Here is a 21,735-nt window from a genome sequence, read left to right as displayed (position 1 = left end):
GCACCAGGTGATACGCCGCCCGCGTAGGTTTCCGACTCTGCTTTTTGAAGAGCTCCTTTGATCCGGAGCATATCTTTTGGTATATATTTTCTGTCTTCTGTGTACTCCGTATGTGTGTATATTCTGGGTACGGCGGGGCCCTGTCCCGCCATATGATTTTGTATGTCTGTAGAGGCCTGTAGATAGATGTGTGGGTTACGGGTTTCGTCTGTATGTTAGCCTTATCGGCTTACTTGTAAATGTCTGTATGTTCAGGTATATATGTATATATACGTATGGTTGCGCGCGTGCCGTATTTGTATCGGCCTATTTCCGTACTTCTGTCTTGAAACGAAAAAAAAAATAAAAATTGTATGATTCGAATTCGATCAGATAGGTACGTATGGGTATCCAGTTAGGGTACCAGTCGCGGCCCACGGGGTTTGGGTCGTGACAAAAGTGGTATCAGAGCGGTTAGTCCTCGGAATGTCTACAGGCCGTGTCTAGTAGAGTCTTGTTTATCGATGTGTTGTGCACCACATCTATAAACGGGAAGCTACAGGGCATTTAGGATGTTACCCTTCTTTGGATCTTTAGATCGTGCGATAGAACTGTATTAGTAGGATGAACCTCTCCTAACGATCTGCTATGTTTCAGTGATGCCTCCGAAGAAGGCAACAGCTGCCCAGAAGGGCAAGGCCAGGATTGAGGCAGGAGAGACCAGCCAGGCCCCGAGGGTTACCAGGGCCAGTGTGCACCCTGCACTTGAGGATGTGCCCCCGTCGTCTGGATCTGTTACACCCCCCTTGCCGGAGGATATCAGAGCAGCAGGAGCTGCTAATCGGGAGACGGCTCCACCGCAAGCCCCTGAGGTTCCAGTGCCCGAGCCTCCAGCTCCACAGGCAGGGGCGGAGGGTAGGGCCATGCGAGATGCGGTTCAATTATTGACCACATTGATGGCGGAGCAGGTTCGCAGGCATGGATTTGGGGGTGGTCGTGCGGATAGGTACGAGAGCTCCAGGGCTCGTGAGTTTCTGACATGTAATCCTCCAGAATTCTCCGGGGCAAAACCTGAGGAGGATCCCCAGGAGTTCATTAGAAAGATGGAGAGCACACTACGACTGATTAAGGCTTCGCCGACTGAGTCTGTGGAGTTGGCTTCGTATCGATTATATGAGGTGGCAGCAAATTGGTATGAGTCTTGGCAGCTCTCCAGGGGTGACGATGCTCCCCCAGCGGTATGGGCCGAATTTACTAAGGCCTTTCTTGACCATTTTCTACCACCAGAGCTACGAAGAGCTAGGGTCGATCGGTTCTTGAACTTGAGACAGAATGGTAGAAGTGTTCGCGAGTACAGCCTAGAGTTCGATTCATTGGCTAGGTATGCACCCACCATAGTAGCTGAGATGGCCGACAGGGTGCACAGGTATGTGATGGGACTGGACTCTTATCTGATTGATGGTTGTTTGGCTGTGGCTGCTCAGCCAGGGATGCATGTAGCCCGGGTACAGGCACACGCCCAGGGCATGGAGGACCGACGTAGGGAACGTCGGCCTGATAGGGGTTACGACAGGGGCCAGCCTAAGAGAGCCAGATCGGCTGGGTATTCAGAGGGATTTCAGAGCGAGCCTTCCCAGCGGCAGAGAAATAGGTATTCGTCCCAGCCAGCCTACAGTACGCCCCCACAGTTCGCAGGACAGAGCTCCAGAGGTCCCGGTCAGTCGAGGCCACCCATACCCCCGTGTTCTTATTGTGGGAGGCCCCACCCGGGGGAGTGTTACCGCGCTACGGGCGCTTGTTATTTTTGTGGGAGCCCAGACCATCGAGTCAGAGAGTGCCCACTTAAGGGCAGTTCGGGTTCAGCCCGGCCTACTGGGTCCGTTGCAGGCTCATCTTCTCCTTCAGCGGCCATGCGCCCTACGGGGCGAGGAGCACCAGCACCAGCACCAGCGCCAGCGGGTCGTGGCAGAGGACGTGGTGCAGCTTCTGGTTACAGCGGTCCTTCGAACCGCGTGTTTGCTTTAACCGGCCGGCAGGACCCAGGAGCGTCTTCGAGTGCACGCCCAGGTACGCCAGCCAATCCTTTTTGAGAAATGTATGTATGGATAAGTTTGTATTTTGCTGAATTACGTGATCTTATACTTCCGGGTATTGGAAATAGTAAGATAAATGTTAATTTGGTGGATACCGAGATTCAGAAAAGCAATATGGTAATGGTATGACTTAGCCGGGGGTGGGACCCGCTACCAAAATTTTTCAGAAAATCTGCGAAGACCCCGATTTACTCAAAAATTACGTGACAAAGGTCGTGAGGGGCAATCGACGAAATTATATTAGCCCTAACGTGTCGAAATGCATGAAAGTTTCGGAGTTAAGCGTGCTCAGGCCATAGCAATTCTGGGATGGGTGACCCCCTGGGAAGTAATGCAAAGTTTTGCTCAAGTGTAGGTATGACCGATATAAATGAAAACTTGGGGTAATCTAAAGGAAAAGAGAATGTATGGAGTAATTAGCGCCTTTACAGATACCACACAGACCGACGCGGGTTAAATGGGCAAAAAGGAAAGGTGCGATACCACTCGGAAAACTTAGCGAATCCGGATAACAGTCAGCAACGACCCAAATGTTGTCAAGGGATAGAAAAAGCCCAATTACATCATAAGTTAGTCTGGTATGGCGATGGTTGTAAAAGGAAAGAGAGTATGGATAGTAGGGAAGGAGAGAGATAAGTAGAGCGAGTAAGCAGAAACTTTGAAAAAGTCGATAAGCGACACCCAAGACGATTTGTATGATTGATTCTGAATACGTTCCTGTCTGACATATCTCTGTACGATTAACTCCGATTACGAATCTGTCTGACACACCTCTGAATCCGTCTGGTGTGCCTCTGTACGTCTAATTTTGATCACGCATCTGTCTGATACATCTCCGCATGTCTGAATGTAAGTGTGACTCTGTATGATACATTTCTGTAAGCTTGATTCCGATTTCGAAATCCGTCCGATACCTTTTTATACATCTGACTCTGATCTCAGATCTGTCTGACATACTTCCGTATCTCTTCTTTTGATTATGAATCTATCCGCCATAGTTTGGCATGTCTGCTTCCGATTACGAATCCGTCCGATATGCTTCTACGCGACCGGTTCCAGTCCTGAATCTGTTGGTAAGAAGTGTCTGGTATGAAGTGGGATTATATTTGTTAGGCCCCGTGTTTTCGCACAATTGGAAATCGAGAAATAATTATGACTCGGGTGTTAGAAGGACCTAATTTAATTTTTGTGAATATGACTATGTTGGTTGTGAAATCTTTAAATGCTAAGACCTCGGGGAAGGCCGAGGATAAATTTGGAATTTCGGAAATTAGTTTCGGGAATTACAAAAAGGGGCATTTCAAGAATTGGGCCAAAGAAATTACAACTCAATTGAAGCCCAAAAAGATTGAAGGGGGCCGGCCATAGTAAGTGGCCCAAGCCCACTTTTAAAGGGTCATGTGCTATGCACATGACCCCTAAGTGGATATATATGAGATATAACTAAGGATTATCAAGAAAAGAGATCAAAATTTCAAGAACCACCCCATAGAGAGGTTCGGCCGTGACTAAGGAGAAAGAGAGAAAAAAATTCCAAGCTTGTGTGGTGATTCAAAAATCTTGGTTTCTACATATTTGTGAAGTACTCAAGACGCTCTCCGACGTGGTATAATTAGTTTGGCACGGGGACGACGTTTTCGACAAGTCGGGGTTTCAAGAAAAGGTGAGAATTCTTACTCTTTTATGTTATAGAATTGATGTGAATGTGTTAAGCATTGGAAGTAGATGGAGATCCCGTAATTTTAACGTAAATAGAAAGTCGTGGGTGTGTGTGTGTAGTGTGTTTGGCCGTGAGTTATGGAAGGAAAGAAATGGTTTGAATTGATCTTGTTTAAGTTGGCATAATGTGTTGTTGTGACCCTTAGATCGTAATTGATTGATTGTTGAATTAAATTGGCGGTGGAAAACGAATTTGGATGTTATCGGAAAGTGTATATCCTTGGTATCTTTATGTATATCAATGTATATTTTGGGTACTAGAGACTTTAGATATGACTTTTTAATGATATGGGTGAATTTGGAATGAAACGACGTTAGTTAGAATGTTCGTCGTGAAATTTTGATATTTTGAAGAACTATGGAAATTTATTGATTTTGATGCAATTTCGTGTATGGCTTAGATTGAATTTGGAATGTGTTTGACTAGTGTCGGATGGGTAAATGAATACAATTATGTGAATGTAGAATTGGGATTTTGAAAGTTTGAATGGAAGTTGCCAACTTTAGAAATCATGTAGAACTTTAAAGCTAGAATGGTTTGATTGTTGTTTGGTTTGGTTGTTGATGTGTGGGCTGTTGTGGTTGGTTAATTTGAGACGAGTTATGCCTCGGGGATGTTAGATTTATAGGGGAAATGCTGCCGAAATTTCGGTAGGCAAATATGGAGTTAAAGGCATTTTTGAGCCTAAGGATCTCATTTGGTAACTTTGACCATTTGCAGATTTTTGACGAAACGGGACGGGACTTTTGGAGGAGCTTACGACATCTGTGAGGTATGTAAAGCTTCCCAATTCTTTATTTGGCATATCTTAGGGTGTTAGTTGAATATGAGACCTTCCGGAGCATTTCTGCTCCTCGAAACCCGATCCACAGAAAAGTTACTATTCATTCAATTCGATTGAAGCCTAAAGGCTCCCTTTTGGCTAGAATGCCACTATTCGTCCGAAACCTATCGAAATGTGGCCGGGTAACCTAGAAATGATTATGTATGACCCTTGGCATATAACTGCTCATAAAAATATGTTCGCCACCTCACTTCGACTCGAGGTGGGTCCGCTACCCCCAAAATGCCCGAATTGCCCTTCGGGCCATCTTTGAGAACAGAGTTGAACGTACCACTTCTGATCTTTGGAACATCCTTCCACGGGGTATGTTTGGACTATTCGATGCACTAATCCATGTCTTGAACTATATAGACCATTTTGGAATCGTTTTGCAAAATGAAACCTTATGTCGACTAAGTATTCGACTATTTTGTAATAGGATATGATTTATGAGTTTACTTTGTTTTGAAACACTACTTTGAAATACGATTTGCATTTGTTTGCTCACGACTCCGCTCGTGCCTTATTATGACTTCGTTCACCGGTTCCCGGGTCGGTTTTGATTCGTGCGCTGTATGATAAATTCGGCTGTATGCTGTGTTACGGTTCCCGAGGCTTCGCCATAGGGCCCGGTTCCGTTTGGAGTTATGCTGTGATATGGCTCGGGATGCGATACGCTCACCGATGATTATGATTATGTTTGGGGATGTACGGAGATTTGAAACCTTCTGGTGTTATGCTGTGTGTGGCGTCAGCGTCGGAGTGGCGACCACGTTCCTAAGCGTTTGCATGATTTCATTTGCATAGTATATACGTATATGATTTCGATACAGATTTTGACATACCAGTTTGTACCCCACTTTGACATTTGATTTGCTTTCGGTTTTGATCCATAATTCCGTACTCCGTGCTTTACATGCTCGGTACATATTTCGTACTGACCCCCTCTCTTCGGGGGCTGCGTTTTATGTCCGCAGGTGCAGACATCGGTGATCCTCCGCAGTAGGCTTCACTTCTTGCTTTTCGGAGTACTCTTACTTGGTCCGGAGTCCACTTTTGGTACAGACTCCTCTACTCTGTATATATTTTGTATATTTGACAGTTTGGGTACGGCGGGGCCCTGTCTCGCCATATGTTATGTTTTGAATTCGTAGAGGCCTGTAGTCATCTTTGTGGGGCGAGGGTCCTATGTGTATGTTGTCTGATTTTGCTTTCTGGTCTTAAAGCGGTCCGTTTGATATTATGGCCCCAAATGGCCCTTCTGTATATATTTGTATTTTGACCGGCGATGTCTATTCCGCCGCTTTGTTTTTTGTTTGATTTGATATGACCGCTTAAGACAGATTTTCGATATAAATTATGTCTGATATAACTTTTGAAATTTCTGAAATAAGTTTGGGTTCGAAAATGAATATGCGATTTGGTCTGGGTACCCAGGTAGGGTGCCAGTCGCGGCCCACGGGGCTGGGTCGTGACAATATTGATGTGGTAGAAATCTCCGGAGTGTAACAAGAAATGATACGGACTATGACGTCTGGAAAGCGTTCGTCAGTTACAAGAATATAGCTTATGGTTCGACGATTGCGTGGGGTACGAGAAGATATATTATGAAGGCATCTGAATCTGTGATGTGAAAAAAAAAAAAATTACCCCATATGTTGGTAAAGAAGCCATATCGGAAAGTAAGCAAAGGACGACTATAAAGAGAACCCTCCCGGAGTAGTATGGCGCCCTATAAGGTCAATTTAACATTCGAGGACGAATGTTCTAAAGGGGGGGAGGATGTTACATCCGACATTTTTGTTCATTCGGAAAATTCAGGATAAAATGACTTGTGATGAATAAGGCCACAATTGGACCTTACTTGGCATGAATGTGTAAGTTATGAATACCTTGGTGTGGAATTACGAAAGGAGGCCAAGGGCCAAAATTGGAATTTTGGAAAACTTGGTCCATGAATTGCCATTTTTAGCCAACAATTTTGGCTCAAAAAAAAATAATAAGATAAGGCCCAATTGGGAAGGCCCAACCGGCCACTTCACTTTAGCCCAAGTCCATGGTGAATAATTAATCACCATGTGACATTATATATGTGATCTTATCTTAAGAAGGTTCAAGAAAAAAATCAAAAGAAATCAAGAGCAAAAGAGGAGAGCATTTCGGGTTTTGGAGAGAAAAAGAAAGAAAAGAAAGAAAAATTTTTGGAGCCAATCCTTTGGTTTAAAGAGTTCATCTCTTGAGAGATTATTGCTAAGCACAAGATTCTCTACAAGTTGGTATAAATATTGGGGCAAGAAAACAATTTTTATCTCCAAGTGAAGGGCTTGAAGAAAGGTGAGAATTTCATGATTTTGTTGTGTTATAAATGGTATATGTATGTTGTAGTATGTGTGAATGAATGAAAAACATTGAAATTTTGTGTGTTGGAACTAGGGGTGTGTTGGCCGAATATGTACATGAAATTGCATGATTTTAATGGCTTGAATTCTTGTTGTAATCTAGTTGTAATATGATGGGAATTATATTAGAAAGGAAAGTGGAATGAATTAGTGAAAAATTGGAAGTGTGGGAGGTGGCCGTGTGGTGCTAGGTTTGATATGAAATATGAATTTGATTTTTGGTTGTATGCTAATTGAGTTAAGGTGAATTGAATCTTGTTAGCATGTTAATTGTGTTGTTATGGAAGATTGGTTATTAAGTTGTTGAAGGAAATTATTGAACTTTGTTATGATTTGTGTATAAGTGAAAATGAAAGTGTTAAGAGGCAAATTATGCTTATGACAATGAACTTGGAATATAAAAATGTGTTGATGAGTTTGCATGTTGAAAGTTAGGAAGGGATTGGAAAAGTAGTGACTTGATGGAAAGTTGAATGTTTGTGAATTTTATGAATATCTTGTGAATATTATGTGAACATGTTATGGATTCCTCCGATGTGTGTCGTAATGATTTTGATGGATAATGGATATGAAAATAATAAGTTTTGGTTGGAAATGTAAGCTTGAAACGAAAGATGATTCGTCGTGTCGAAGGGTGGCTAATAATGCCATAGCGTATGATTTAGTGGTTATTGATGTTTGTTGTTGTTTGGATGTCTCCTCTGGGTTGTTGTGTTGCTAAGTTGAGCCGAGCTAAGTCTCGGAGATGTCGTATATACAGAGGAAATGCTGCCGAAATTTCGGTAGGCAATTATGTGTAAAGTTAGAGTATTGAAAGAATGAAACTAACCAAATGGTAAACTTGACCATTTCCAGATTTTGGACGAAATTTGGATTGACGCCGAGCGAGCATAAGGCGCCATCGAGGTATGTGAAGCACTTCTCTACGTTCCTAGGCATGTTCTGGATGTGGTAGGCTCGACCGCGAGCCTTAAGTCCGACTCCGTTCCCCGGAATTCGAGACGGAAAACCGCTCCAATTCCTTCAATTCAATTGAACCTATTTTCTTACAAATTGTCCTTAAAGTGAGATTTTGCACAAAAATTTCCCCAAACGGAGTCGGAACACTTCCGAATGAGTATGGGTGACCTCATAAGGTCAATTATCAATAATTTACGTATGTAGTCTCGGGTGGGTCCGAGGTGGGCCCACAAGGCCCGATACTCCCGGTACGATTTTAAAATACATCTGTTTTGGTCCGATGTTCTCCAAAAACTTCTGAACTATTGTTTTATGTATATTATGGCTATTTTTGTGTAATTTATACAATATGATTTCTGAACAGTTGAGAATCCCATTCTGATAATAATCTGTCGTGCCTTCCCAACTAGGATATAGGCGCGTACTATGCATACTATCTGGATATTCTGATTTTGGCTCGCCGTTTGGCACCCTTCAATTTGATCGAGTCTGTATGTTGAGTCTGTAGGTAGGTGGTTTCTCATTTATCGATTCGTGTCTGTCTCAATGCATTCTTTCACTGCGACCCGGGCCAGGTTCTGTTATCGTGCATAATTCTCTGCATTGTTCACCGCGTCCCTCGGCGTACGGGCCGGGATCTGTATGTCTGTATGATCTGTGTATGGGGATGGCGGCCAGGATGGCATATGATCTGATTTGATTCTGTCTGTCCACCGCGTCCCGTACTAAGAGGGCCGGGTTCTGTTACCGCGCCCCCAGACAGGGCCGGGATCTGTATGAATATATGCGTGTGCCATCTGTATTTATAAAGCACACGCCTTTGTATGATTTTGTATGACTCTGTGCTACTCTGCATGCATAATTCTGTCCGTCATACTACTGTCTGTCCGTCTGTGTTACGACTATTTCTGTATGTCCGTATGGCTTCTGCTTCTGTATGTCCGTATGGATTCAGATTCTGCTCGTCTGTCCGTATTATGATTCCGTCTGTCTGTCCGAACTATAATTCTGTTCATTTGTGTGTAACACGATTCTATATGTCTGTCTGGATCATAACTCTGTCCGTTAGTTTGACTTATGATTTTGCCCGTTATATTTCGGTGACTCTAGTCCGGACTATGTTTATATCTGTTACGTTTCTGCTTTACATACTCGGTACATTTTCCGTACTGACCCCCGTTCTTCGGGGGCTGCGCTACATGCCCGCAGGTACAGACGCACCAGGTGATACGCCGCCCGCGTAGGTTTCCGACTCTGCTTTTTGAAGAGCTCCTTTGACCCGGAGCATATCTTTTGGTATATATTTTCTGTCTTCTGTGTACTCCGTATGTGTGTATATTCTGGGTACGGCGGGGCCCTGTCCCGCCATATGATTTTGTATGTCTGTAGAGGCCTGTAGATAGATGTGTGGGTTACGGGTTTCGTCTGTATGTTAGCCTTATCGGCTTACTTGTAAATGTCTGTATGTTCAGGTATATATGTATATATACGTATGGTTGCGCGCGTGCCGTATTTGTATCGGCCTATTTCCGTACTTCTGTCTTGAAACGAAAAAAAAAAAAATTGTATGATTCGAATTCAATCAGATAGGTACGTATGGGTATCCAGTTAGGGTACCAGTCGCGGCCCACGGGGTTTGGGTCGTGACATATATTTTCAGGGACTACATAGCGGAGCTCCATTTCATTCGGAGCTATAGCTTTTGGGCACTTATTCTTTTGTGTACATAATTATGGGCATAGCGGGGTCCTGTCCCGCTCATGTGATATGTTATAACCTTCTTAGAGGCTCGTAGACATGTGTTTGTGGTTAGATGTGTTTGGCCTTGTCGGCCTATATTTTTGTATGTCATTTTGTTGTTCTTGTCGGCCCATGTACATTGATGTGGCATAGATGCCTACGATGATATAAGAAATGTTGTCGTCCAATTGGGACTAGTATGATTGATGGCTAGAATGCATGATTTGATTTATGGCTCACCTAGACGTTATGTTAAAGTATGTTAAAGGGGTGCCCGGGTGGGGTAGCGCCGGGTGCTCGTTGCGGCCCTAGTCGGGTCGTGACAATTACGGATAATGATATAACTGGCCTTGGAAAGGAACATAACCATTAGGTTCACTAGCGACACAGTTATGTTGGATAAACATTTAGAATGTAAGGGTAAAAGAGATGGCGACAAGGATGTAAGGATTAGAGAGCCTGACTATTGGACTACCAAAAGAAATTGGTACAGTGTATATCTAAGATCAACGGGTACAAAAAGGATAGCCCGAGATGGCACCGAAGGAGTAAACGCAAAGAGGGCACCGCAGAGAGAGAAAGGTAGCAGCCCACTAACAAGGAAACAAGGAGCGAAAAATAAGAGAAAAGAGTACTTACAGGACGATGAATAGTTATGGAACGGCAAGTCAAGACTACTGTAATGGAGAAAGAACAAGAGCGAGATGCTAGTTAATTTCCGATCATGTACATGAGGACAAAGAATTGAAAGAAGATGACTGAAGGCAATAAAAGAGTTAAGAAAGAATGAGAAGAGACTGACCCAAGTTATAGTTTAAGTAAATGGTAATCGGACCCTAAAGGAAAAATAATTGTTCTAACGAATCAAATATGGTGTTGTGGTTGTAAACTACAACATTCGAGAACAAATTAAGAGGGGAAAGATGTTACACCCCGTATCTTCGAAGAGCACTTATCAATTTTGAAACATAAGTACGTTGAGTTAGGGTTAAGTAAAACCACTTTGGAATATAAGGAGCAAGCATTATTAAGTATATTTAATAAGTGAAGGATGTATATAAGGTATACCGGAAGGTTTTATAAGGAAATGAGTGGAAGAAATGGAGTAGTATGACTTTGGAGAAAGGATGGGTAATGTTTTGTGTGAAGATTTTGGTCCAACTTGGGGGACTAATATCTCTTAGCATATGAAGTGTTTTAAGGTGAAACTTAAGTCTAAAATGAATTTCGTCGAGTCTAGTTTCCAACGCAACAAACCGCTCATCGATAAGACATTGGAGAGGAGAATTATGGACGTTACAAGTTCATCTGACAGAGCACAAACGTGATGCTACAGTGACCCCCGGATTTGACCCTTATAAAAAGGGCAAGACCCTCTTTTTTCACCAGATTTTAGCCCAGAAATTTCTAGAAATTGAAGAGAGAGAGAGAGAGAGAGAGTGAGAGAGAGAGAGAGAGAGGGAAACAAAGAGTAAGCAATTTTCAAGTGACGGAGTATTAATCGAAGCTCGGATAAACGCATAGATGTGATTCTAGTATGGTTTTGCGGTTGATTCAAGGTAGATATTGAAGATATCTCTATTTGAACAAGAATAAGGTATGAATCTTCTACTGTTAATGTTAATTATGATTTATTTACAGAGATAAAGTCGTTAAATAATTGTATAGTGAGTTGTCTAGTTATGGAAGTTGGAAAACCGCGTGTGGGCTGTTTTATGGAATACTTTGATATGGGAAATGATATTATTGATGTGGGTATGGTTGTTGTTGTTGTTGGTTGCTGAATTGAGATTTCGGGCTAGGCAATATGAACAGGGGAGATACTGCCCGATTTTCGGCAAGATATAAAATAGTTTAATTTGAAAACTTAGGACAAGTGTATAGTGATGAGTCTAACGTTAGTGTAATTACTCTCGATTGTAGATTTACGATCTCGGGCAGATAAGCGTAACTAGTAGGAAGTAGAACAGGTATGTTTAGGCTTGTCCCTTTCTTTCAAAGGCATGATTCCTATGGTATGATTCCATAAGTGTTTCCATAACCTCCTTGATTTCAAAGCTAGAAGTTTATGACTCTTACAGCTTCTCATGATGTTAAGAGAGAGAATGTTTTTATGAGAATTACGTTGAGGATGATTTTATGCTTAAAGGTCTAAAATATGATTTCAACGATGATATGAAAATGTTAAGCTATTACATCATTTTCTCGATTTATTTCATTGTTATTAATCTCACCTTATAAATTGTTCCTCCAAGGTGGGATAGAGCGATAGTTTTCATTTCAACTCCTATGCATGCCATTAGTATAATATATGTATATGGCTATTTTGTGACATTACAGAGAGCTCTATTATTTCATTTTGATTATGCACTGCACTCATTTTCATTTTTCATTTATATGTAAGGCACAGTTGACAGGGGGTGTGTTGTTGCCTTTGTTGTGATGTGTATATATATATGGCACAGTTGACAGGGGGTGTGCTGTGGCCTTTGTTGTGATGTGTGTATATATGGCACAGTTGACAGGGGGTGCGCTGTGGCCTTTGTTGTGATGTGTGTATATATGGCACAGTTGACAGGGGGTGTGCTGTGGCCTTTATTGTGATGTGTATATATATATGGCACAGTTGACAGGGGATGTGTTGTGGCCTTTGTTATGATGTGTATATATATGGCACAGTTGACAGGGGATGACACTGTGGCCTTTATTATGATATGTATATATATAGCACAGTTGACAGGGGGTGACGCTGTGGCCTTTGTTATGATGTGTATACATATGACACAGTTGACAGGGGGGTGACGCTGTGGCCTTTGTTTTGGTATTTCTATGGATATATGTGTTTCTTTGATATAGCTATACTGATGCATTTATTTTGCCCATTCATTGACATGTCTCAAATGTTTTCCAGGATTTTAGGTATATGTCGATTTCATACCTTACATACTCAGTACACTACTCGTACTGACCCCCTTTCTTCGGGGGCTGCGTTTCATGCCCGCAGGTACAAACACTCAGTTTGGTGATTTTCACGACCCAGCTAGGGGCCGCGACGGGTAGCCGGGGCTAACCACCGAGCACCACTCATTTCCTCACTCGTCATAACTATTTTACATTTCTTCATCATTCATAATCTCATGATCGTAAGACTATCATCTTTCATTTGAAAACACAATTGATTTTATATACATATACCCCGTTAGGCTAGCAAAATGATATATACAAATAGACCATAGTAATCTTGTGAGACCATCTAACCCACACTGCGCATCTACGAGCCTCTACTCCATCATGCCCAAAATATACATACATATACCAAAAGAATAATCATAAGCACCTCCGGACAACGGAGTGCTCTCAATCAGCTGACAACTACTAAGAATCTGGATCAAGCTCACCTCCCTGTCTACCTGTGGGCATGAATACAGTGTCCAAAGAAAACGGACGTCAGTACGAATGTTGTACCGAGTAAGAGAGGCATAAACAACAACAATATTTATATATATATATATATCAAGGAAATAAGGGAAGCATCAAATATGGAGCATCTGTAACTGATTGTGAATCATACAAGAAGTAATGCATGCTGACTTACTTTTATACTCATCATCATCTCATGTATGTATAACATGTATATATATATATTTATATATATAAAAAAAAAATGCCCGACCATATAGGTACGGTGTGATAATCAATAACATTAGCCCGCGTCCAGGCCTCCCGCGTCCGGGGTATCATCTCATGCCGCCCACTAGTGGTGTCTGCCCATGCCATCTGGCTATGGTGTATAGTTGCCCGCCTTGGCGGTGACTGCCCGGCCAAATTGGCATGGTTTGATATCATCATCATGCTCATCATGGTATGCTCATCATAATATGCTTATCATAATACATGCATAAGACTCAAAAACAACTATACTCTATCGGGGTGACGTTAGGTCGTGATCCCCCGATGTCATTATGGAACAACCATTGAAATCCTGCCTCACCTTGAAGGAAGTAGCACATAAGGTGAGTGTAAGCAATAAATAGCATCATCATCTCATATCTCTTAGCTTATATAGACATCTATGGATATAGGCTCTTAGCTTTCTGAGATATAGGAACTCGTGAAGAGGAAAGGAAATCATGTTATAGGATTCATGCCATTAGAAGGAAAGGACTAGCCTCACATACCTTTGATGTTTAACTAAGCTATCGTTTGCTTGTGCTCCTTCGATATCATGTCTCTTCCTTCAAGAGAGAATTCGCACTAACATTAGTTAATCGACTATAAGAACGTATCGTTACTTCTAGGAAAAATTGGGAAACATTTCCTTTGTTTTTAATACTTTTTCCATGTTCTATTTCAACTCCCAAACATTTACAACAACACTCACAATATCGTATCAACAATCGTCATTTATCTACATTTAGTAAAATCTACCATTTTTCTCCAATTTCTCCACATTTAGTGGTTATAGCTCGTTATCACGTTTTCTCATATATAATACTTATTTCATGGCCTAAACATCATTTACAACATATTCATAATCATAGCGTACCAACATTCATGATTCCATTCAACTACCATACAATTGTGACACTATTCTCCCATTCAAGACCCATTTTCCATGCCTTTTTACAATTCAAGCATCTTAGCTTTCCTATACCTTAAACACCACGATAAAGTCATGAAACTTACCTTAGATGATGGTGGAACAAGCCTAGAGTGGAATTCTTCCCTTTTCACCAAAACCCAATTTCACCTTTCTTGGGATTTCTTGAGGTTGATGACTTTTATTTGAGTTTCGCAAACTTTGTTTCATGAATTTAATGTTGTTGATCATTGATTTCTTTTGATTTCCCTTGTAGTGGAAGAGTGGAGAGTTTTCTAGATGGTTCTTGAAGTGAAGAGTGGGAATGAAATGAAAGGGTCCCTTATATTTAAACTTGAAAGCTGGCCGACCATCTTTATACGGACCAACATACGGTCCGTATAATTTATACGGCCGCATGTGTGGCCGTATATTTGGTCCAGTAGCTGATGGCCTCCTTGGCCGATTATGCGGTCCCATATACGGCTGGTACAATTTATACGGTCCGTAGGTTGGACCGTATAATGCCCGGTGGTTCCGTTTTCATTCTCGTCAACTCGTTTGATCTCCGATCCTTATGGAACCTTCTTAACACTTGTTTAACACTTCAATACCAATCTAAAGGACGTTATTACTTATCCCTCAGACCTCATTATTCCATCACCAAATCGTTGCTCGTTATTCTTATCCGATACATAACATATGGTTTGCTTTTCTTAGCAACTTTCTATCCTTGCCTCATATGCTTTCAAATTCTCGCTTAGGGTCATCAAATACGATTTCTTACTCATCAAAACATCGCATACGTTATGACCTTCATTCGCCTATTCATTGTACATGTACGGGGAATTTTTCCAAGGTGTAACGTTCTCCCCCCCTTTTGGAACATTGGTCCTCGAATGTCAAACACTCAGGATTTTTTTCAAAAAATTCACCAGAGTTTCCCCTATAACATGGCACTACCAACCTATCATAACAACCCATAATATCACTGCCTCATGGGGCTACAACACAGTATCAACATATCTATGGCCATACAAGACCAAAACATAAAAAGTAAGCATACGTACCTCATAGTGTTGGTGTCTCGTCTTGAACCTCTTCTGGAGATTGGAATAGATGTGGATATTTGGCATTCAAATGCTCCTCCGCTTCCTAAGTCATTTCTTCCCGGTAATTATTTTTCCACAAGACTTTCACTGAAGCTACTTCTTTGTTTCGAAGTCTTCGCACTTGTCTATCTAAAATGGCAACAGGCACTTCTTCATATGCCAATTTTTCTGTTACTTGGATATCGTCAACCGGAACTATTCTCACTGGGTCTCCAATGCACTTGCGGAGCATCGAAACATGAAATACTGGGTGTACTGACTCAAGCTCTGAAGACAGGTCCAATTCATAGGCTACACGACCCACCTTACGGACGATTCTATAAGGTCCAATATATCTTGGGCTCAACATCCCTTTTTTACCAAATCTCATTACCCCTTTCATTGGCGATAATTTCAAAAATACCCAATCATTAACTTGCTCGTCGACGGTTGTCCGCAAGAGAATTTTGGCGACTTTGGGCTGTCAATAATCGATCTCGAATCACTTTGACTTTTTCTACCACTTGTTGAATCAATTCAGGGCCTATTAGCTGCACTTCTCCTGTTTCAAACCATCCAATCGGGGATCTGCATTTCCTTCCATATAAGGCTTCGTATAGAGCCATTCGAATACTGGAGTGATAGCTGTTATTATAGGCAAACACAATCAAGGGTAAGTGATCTTCCCAACTACCACCAAAATCTAATATGCATGCCCTTAACATATCCTCAAAAGTCTGAATAGTTCGCTCGGCTTGTCCGTCGGTCTGCAGATGAAATGCCGTGATAAACTTCACTTGGGTACTTAGGCCCTCTTTAAAAGACTTCCAGAACTTAGCTGTAAATTGGGATCCTCTATCTGTGATAATAGATAATGGAATACCATGAAGCCTTATAATCTCCTTTAGGTACAATCTGGCATAATCTTTCGCTGAGTACGTGGTCCGGACTGGAAGAAAATGAGCTTCTTTCGTTAATCTATCCACAATTACCCATGTAGAATAATATTTTCCTCGGGAGCGGGGTAATCCTACAACGAAATCCACATTGATCACTTCCCATTTCCACGTAGGAATTTCTATCGCCTGCAATAAGCCTCCTGGCTTTTGATGTTCAATCTTTACTTGTTGGCAGTTCGTACATTGAGCTACAAATTCTGCTATGTCCTTCTTCATGCCATCCCACCAATATATCATTCTAAGATCGTGATACATCTTTGTTGCTCCTGGGTGACTAGAATACCGAGAATAGTGGGCTTCTTCTAGATCCGGAACACATAACCTGCCGCGATGTCTAAGAATTCCATCCATGGAAACTTCAAATGGAGACTTCTCTTTTTCACGAGAGACATCCCTGTAATGACACATTTGTGGATCTTCATACTGGCGCTCTTTTATTTCCACATTCAAAGGCGAGGCTGTAGGATCATTAACACTAATTCCTGCATTACCCGAATCAATTACACGTACTCCAAGGTTTGCTAGTCGATGGAGCTCACGAACCATTTCTTTCTTTTCTGAAGGAATTCCACATAAACTACCCATTGATCGACGGCTAAGCGCATCGGCTACCACATTCACTTTTTCGGGGTGGTATAAAATATTTGCATCATAATCCTTCAACAATTCTAATCACCGCCTCTGCCGCAGGTTTAACTCCTTCTGCTTGAAAATATATTGAAGACTTTTGTGATCTGTGTAGATATCAACATGCACACCATACAAATAATGTCTCCATATCTTTAACGCATGAATGACCGCAGCCAATTCGAGATCATGAGTTGGATAATTCTTTTCGTGTTTCCGCAATTGTCTCGAAGCGTATGCAATAACCCTGCCATGCTGCATCAATACACATCCTAGTCCCACACTGAAAGCATCACAATACATAACATAGCCATCTGGCCCTTCTGGAAGTGTTAACACCGGAGCTGAGGTCAAACTGTCTTTCAACTCTTGGAAACACCGCTCACAAGCGTCGTTCCATTGAAATTTTGTTGACTTTTGGGTTAGCTTCGTCAATTTAGCTGAAATGGATGAAAAGCCCTCTACGAATCTTCTATAATAACCTGCTAGACCCAGAAAACTACGACCTTCTGTAGGCGTCGTAGGCCTTGGCCAAGTCATCACAGCTTCAATTTTTTGAGTGTCGACTCGAATGTCATCATCTGAAATAATATGGCCCAAGAATGTTACAGAATTCAGCCAATACTCGCACTTTGCGAACTTTGCATATAATTCTCGAGCTCGGAGAATTCCAAGGACAATTCGTAACTGATCTGCATGTTCTGATTCTATGCGGGAATTGTCACGACCCAGCCCCGTGGGCCGCGACTGGCACCCTACCTGGGTACCCGGACCGAATCACACATTATGTTTCAAATCCAAACTTATTTCAGAATTTTACGAAATCATATCGAACATAATTTATATCAAAATATGTCTTAAGCGGTCGTACCAAATCAAAACACCGTATCAAATACAAACCGAGCGGCGGAATAGACATCGCCGGTCAAAAGTGCAAATATAAGCATAAGGGCCATTTTGGGGCCATCGTAACAAGTAGACCGCTTTAAGACCAGAAAACAAAATCAAACCAACATATACAGGACCCTCACCCCACATAGATGACTACAGGCCTCTACGAATTCAAAACAAAAACATATGGCGAGACAGGGCCCCGCCGTACCCAAATAGTCAATGTAACAACATATACAAAGCAAAAGGAGTCTGTACCAAAAGTGGACTCCGGGTCAAAGAAGAGTACTTCGGAATAGCAAAGAGGGAAGCCTACTGTGGAGGATCACCAATGTCTGTACCTGCGGGCATAAAACGCAGCCCCCGAAGAAAGGGGGTCAGTACGAAATATGTACTGAGCATGTAAAGCACGGAGTATAGAAATATGGATCAAAACTGACAGCAAATCAGATAACAAAATGGAATACAAATCGGTATGTCAAAATCCGTATCAAAATCATATACGTATATACAATGCAAACGAAATCATGCAAACGCTTAGGAACGTGGTCGCCACTCCGACGCTGGCGCCACACACAGCATAACACCAGAAGGTTTCAAATCTCCGTACATCCCCGAACACAAACATAATCAGAGGTGAGCGTATCGCATCACGAGCCATATCACAGCATAACTCCAAACGGAACCCGGCCCTATGGCGAAGCCTCGGGAACCGTAACACAGCTTACGGCCGAATTATTGTAAGGCGCACGAATCAAAACCGGCCCGGGAACCGGTGAACGAAATCATAACAAGGCACGAGCGGAGTCGTGAGCAAACCAATGCAAATCGTACTTCAAAATAGTCTTTCAAAACGGAGTAAACCCATAAGTCATATCATAATACAAAATAGTCGAATACTTAGTCGATATAAGGTTTCATTTCACAAAACGTTTCCAAAATAGTACGTATAGCTCAAAACATAACTTGGCGCATCGTAATGTTCAAAACATACCCCGTAGAAGGAAATTCCAAAAATCAGAAGTAGTATATCCAACTCTATTCACAAAGATAGCCCAACAAGACAAATAGGGCGTCTCGGGGTAACGGGCCCACCTCGAGTCAAAGTGAGGTGGCAAACATATTTTTACGAACATTTATAGGCCAAAGGTCATACATAATCGTTTCTAGGTTACCCGACCACATTTCGATAGGATTCGGACGAGTGGTGGCATTCTAGCCAAAATAGAGCCCTTAGGCTTCAATTGAATTGAATGAATCGTAACTTTTCTGTGGATCGGGTTTCGAGGAGCAGAAATGCTCCGGAAGTTTTCATATTCGCCTAACATACTAAGATATGCCAAATGAAGGAGTGGGAAGCTTTACATACCTTACAGACGTCGTATGCTCTCCCAAAAGTCAAGTCCCGTTTCGTCCGAAATCTGCAAATGGTCAAAGTTACCAATTGAGATTCTTAGGCTTAAAAATGCCTTTAACTTCATTTTTGCCTACCGAAATTTCAGCAGCATTTCCCCTATAAATCTAACATCCCCGAGGCTTAGCTCGGCTCAAAATACATCAATCACAACAGCCCACACGTCACCAAACAACACAAGACACAATCAAACCATTCTAGCTTCAAAGTTCTACTTTATTACCTAAGTTGGCAACTTTCATTCAAACTTTCAAAACTCCAATTCTATATCTACATAATTGTATTCATTTCCGTATTCAAACTTATACAATCACATCCTAACTACAATCCAAGCCATACACGAAATTACCCCAAAATCCATTACTTTCCATAATTCTTCAAAACATCAAAAATTCACGACGAACATTCTAACTCACGTCGTTTCATTCCGAATTCATTAACATCATTATAAATTCACATTTAAAGTCTCTAGCACCCTAAATGTACAATGATATACATAATGATACCGAAGGTATACGCTTTCCGATAGTATCCGAAATCATTTTCCAAAGCCAATTTAATTCATCAAGCAATCATTTACGACACAAGAATCACAACAACACATTATACCAACTAAACAAGATTAATTCACCTCACTTTCTACTCCCTATGGCTCACGGCCAACACACCATATACACACACACCCACGGCTTTCTATTTACATCCAAGTTACGGGATTCTCGTCTATTTCCAATCCTTAGCATATTCATATCAATTCTATAACATAAAAGGGTAGGAATTCTCACCTTTTCTTGAAACCCCGACTTGTCGCAAACGTAGTTCTTGTGCCAAACCAATTATACCCCGTTGAAGAGGGTCTTGAGCACTTCACAACTATGTAGAACTTAAGATTTTTGGATCAACAATAGAACTTGGGAATTTTCTTTATTTCTCCTTTTCTCTACGGCCGAACCCCTTTTTTTTTGTGTTCTTGAATTTTGTTTTTGCTCTTAATAAATCTTAAGTGTGAATCACATATATATCCATTTAGGGGTCATGTGCGTAGCACATGACCCTTTAAAAGTGGGCTTGGGCCAATTGCTATGGCCGGCCCCCCCTTCAAATTGTTGGGCTTCATTTGTGTCATAATTTCCTTGGCCCAACTCTTAAAAAGTCCCGTTTTGTAATTCCCGAAACTAATTTCCGAAATTTCAAATTTACCCTCGGCCTTCCCCGAGGTCTTGACATTAATGATTCCATAACCAACATGGTCATATTCACTAAAATCAAAATATTTCCTTATAACACACAAATCTTAGTTATTTCTCGATTTCCAATTATACGAAAACACGGGACATAACATTCTCCCCCCCTTAAGAAGATTCGTCCCCGAATGTTAAATAAATCTTATGAAGACTCACAGACATAACGGGAAAACCATTTTATATATAACTAGTACACAGGGTCCATCCGTTCATTAGTACAACAAATACAAAAGTCTAGATTACAGGAGGCGTAGCGAATAAATGGGGGTATCTTTTCTTCATCTCATCCTCCGCCTCCCAAGTCATCTCTTCCCGGTTACTGTTGCGCCACAGAACTTTGACAGAAGGCACCTCCTTAGTGCGCAATCTCCTCACCTGACGATCCAAAATAGACACAGGCTGCTCGTCATAAGACAACTTCTCCGTCACCTGAAGATCATCAACTGGAAATATCCTGGAAGGATCACCAATGCATTTCCGCAACATAGACACATGAAACACCGGGTGTACGGCCTCCAAGTCAGATGGTAAGTCTAGCTCATAGGCGACCTCGCCTATCTTCCGCACGATCTGATACGGCCCAATGTACCGGGGGCTCAACTTACCCTTTCTACCGAATCTCATGACACCCTTCATGGGCGACACCTTCAGGAATACCCAGTCGCCAATCTGGAACTCTAACGGTCGACGTCGTCTTTCTGCATAAGCTTTCTGTCGACTCTGAGCAGCCAATAACCGTTCTCGAATAAGCTTTACTTTATCTACGGCTTCCTGGACCACATCTGGCCCAATCAGCTTAGTCTCGCCCACGTCAAACCAACCAATAGGAGATCTGCATTTCCTGCCATACAGGGCTTCATACGGTGCCATCTGAATGTTGGAGTGATAACTATTATTATAGGCAAACTCAATAAGCGGCAAATGATCATCCCAGCTGCCCCTGAAATCAATAACGCAGGCCCGCAACATATCTTCGAGCGTCTGAATAGTGCGCTCGGCCTGCCCGTCAGACTGAGGGTGAAAAGCTGTACTGAGACTCACCTGAGTCCCTAATCCCTCCTGAAATGACCTCCAGAAATTTGCTGTAAACTGGGTACCTCGGTCAGTAATAATAGATACAGGGACTCCGTGAAGTCTGACTATCTCTCTGATATACAATCTGGCATAGTCCTCCGCCGAATAGGTAGTCCGAACCGGAAGGAAATGGGCTGATTTC

The sequence above is a fragment of the Lycium barbarum genome, chromosome 11 (assembly GCF_019175385.1).
Source record: "Lycium barbarum isolate Lr01 chromosome 11, ASM1917538v2, whole genome shotgun sequence".
Lineage (NCBI taxonomy): Eukaryota > Viridiplantae > Streptophyta > Magnoliopsida > Solanales > Solanaceae > Lycium > Lycium barbarum.
This window is presented reverse-complemented; position numbering follows the sequence as displayed.